Source organism: Lactuca serriola, chromosome 4 (genome assembly GCF_051521515.1).
Source record: "Lactuca serriola cultivar US96UC23 chromosome 4, Lser_US96UC23_V15, whole genome shotgun sequence".
Classification (NCBI taxonomy): Eukaryota; Viridiplantae; Streptophyta; class Magnoliopsida; order Asterales; family Asteraceae; genus Lactuca; species Lactuca serriola.
This window is the reverse complement of record NC_136411.1, coordinates 58,302,528-58,305,464: the sequence shown is the minus strand read 5'-3', so window position 1 is coordinate 58,305,464 and position 2,937 is coordinate 58,302,528.

Genomic DNA, 2,937 nt, shown 5'->3' with positions numbered 1-2,937 from the left:
GGTGATAGCCTATGCTTTGCGGCAGCTGAAGCCGCATGTGACGAGATATCCCACACACGATCTGGAGTTCGGAGCGGTGGTATCCACTCTCAAAATTTGGAGACATTATCTCTACGGGGTCCGCTGTACCATATACACGGACCACAAGAGTCTGAGACACATCATGGATCAGCTGAACCTAAACATGAGGCAGCACTGGTGGCTGGACGTAATCCAGGATTATGATTACGAGATCCTTTACCATCTGGGTAAAGCGAATGTGGTTGCGGATGTTCTGAGCCGCAAGTTGGCTGGATCTTCTGGACCAGCAACATGTATAAGTATATTTGTGGATTCTCCACTCATGAGCTTGATAAGGGAAGCTCAGGCTGAGGGTGTGTGACAGGAGAATTGGAAGCTCGAGAGGATCAGGGGAGAGATCACCCGATTTGTGCAGGATAGTCACGGATTGTTTACCCGCTGCGGTCGGGTCTGGGTTCCGATGTCTGGTGGGGTCATACAGATTGTATTGGAGGAGGCTCATAAGCTCGCAAATGCTTACGTGAAAGAGATAGTAAGACTTCACGGTGTTCCTCTTACGATTGTATCGGATCGTGATAGTCGTTTCATGTGAATTATGTGTATTTGTGTGCTTATAACTTAATTATAAAGGTATAATTAATAAAGAATAAAAATAAGCGTCAAAATTAAAGTGTGAGATAAGCCCGATATCCTTACATAAAGTTTTAGTGGTCGAAACAAGGATTTCGGGGATATAAAGAACGCCGAAATCCGAGTTATACCGAAGAAGTTATGACCCGTCAAAGTTTCGCGACGAAACCGACACGATATGGGGTAAATAGTGAATTTACGATAGAGCGACTTTTAGCCTTATCGATCTAAACGAAAGTCGTAGAATACGTTAAACCGAGAGCGTCCATAAAAAGATCGCCTAAATCTGAGTTCTTATGAGGAAGTTATAATTTTTCGAAGTTTCGGCTTAGCAGTGTACAACCCGAAATTCAAATATTAGATCGAGTGGTTTTAAGGCCGACACAACCTAAACGAGAATCGAAGATCTCGTTATTTGTAGTGTAACGATAAAAATACAGACGAAAACGGACGTCGGATGAAGAAGTTATGAATTTTTAACGGACCAATCCTGTCCCGGCCTGTTAATAATATAACTTTTAAAATAAAGTCAAAATTAGCCGACGGAGCCTAAACAAAAGTTGTAGAGTACGTTCCTACCTTCGTGTGGATATAAAGAACGTCGAAAATGGAGCTCGTACGCAAAAGTTACGAATTTTTAAAATTTAGACTCGAATTTGCGAAGCCTGTTGCTCGATTGATGACGTGGCAAGATCCTAGTCGTTGCTTGCTGATCACGCCTCGCTTCGAATGAAGGACACGTCGCCCTTCGTTACGTCCCGCGTACTCCGGTCTTATCCGGTTCCGATGTGAGCCACATGCGAGACAGCTGGATGTGAACTGACCCCTCTTATCCGAAGCTACGTGCAACGTAATGCTGCTGAACGCACATCGTAGGTCCGAAGTCCAGCACCTATAAATACGCTGCGAAGGGTTCCGAAGTTTTCACACCAATTCTCTTTCTCTCTCTAATTTCTTTCTCTCTCTAGCTCCCCTAAGCCCCCCTAAAGCCTAGGTGAAAACCCTAGCACCCAAAGGAAGCCCCGAGGCTCCCGGAGTCCCGATAAAAAGGGTCTTTCGGTTTGGAAACGTTGCTCCGAGGAAAGCCCGGCTTTCTTTAAAACTCGCTATAAGTGAGCTACGCATACACAATTTTTGATATAGCTTCTAATTAATTATAGTAACATTATTAGGACCTTAAAATAATTATTTGGGCTATTATTATGCGTTATATAGAGTGTTGTTTGACGCTTATATAATAATAATAATAGCTAGACTATTAATTAGTCGCGGTTAACGTTAGACTAAACCCTAGTGGTATTGATACTAGGTTTTGTCGAGGGAAAATTATTTTGAGATAACGAAGCACTGTTCAAGTGCAGAGTCACCACCTTTCAGGTGAATGCATAGTAATTTTCAGCTTACACATAGATATGAAGTATTTTATATAAATTACATGTTGTGTGTGCATATTATATGTATACTTGTTATCTATGTTAGATGAATGATTTTATACATGTTTTAAATGATTTAAACTGTATATGTATTTTATATCTACAAAATGTGTTGGGTAAAACATGGGTAGATGAATAGTTGTTGTGTGACAAAATAAAATAATGAGAGGCCTCGTAATAGATGTTATTGATGATCCAGTCCTCTGGCGGAGTATAGATGACGGCCATGGACTATTCTAGACAGTCTAGTGGAACGCTAGCAGGCTTGCAACCTGTAGGTGTTTATTTGAACTGTATGTTTATTTGAACTGTGTGCTCACCAGGTATACTCCATCCCCCACATGGTTGCCTTAAGGACATTTATTGCTGAGGAATCCCCTTAGTAGTAGTGTCCAACCCGATGATGATCCTTAGGCTAGGTCCCTTATTATAGGTGTTTAGGGAAGTAATGAGAGGATAACGGGAATCGGGAATCGGTAATCGGGTTATTGTTGATTGATGAAATTAATAAACTTATTTATTGTGGGTTGAAAACCCTATGTGCTCACCAGGCTCCCAAGCCTAACCCACTCAGTTTCTTGTATTAAGGTAGTGGCGCATGAGCCTAGATGTGATGTCTTGAGATGAGAGATTAAGGGATTTTATGCCTGTAAATACGGAATAATGTGATAAGGCCTATGTTGTATTGTTTATGCTTATGATCTGTATCGAACATGACATCCCGAGTCTTTTTAATGAAATACATTTCTATGGAAATGTTTTTGACAAATCTTTATCATATTTTGTTTTGGGACAAATTCCGCAAAACTTTTATTTAAAATGTTACTATGATTTTCAAGGAAAGCATAAACAA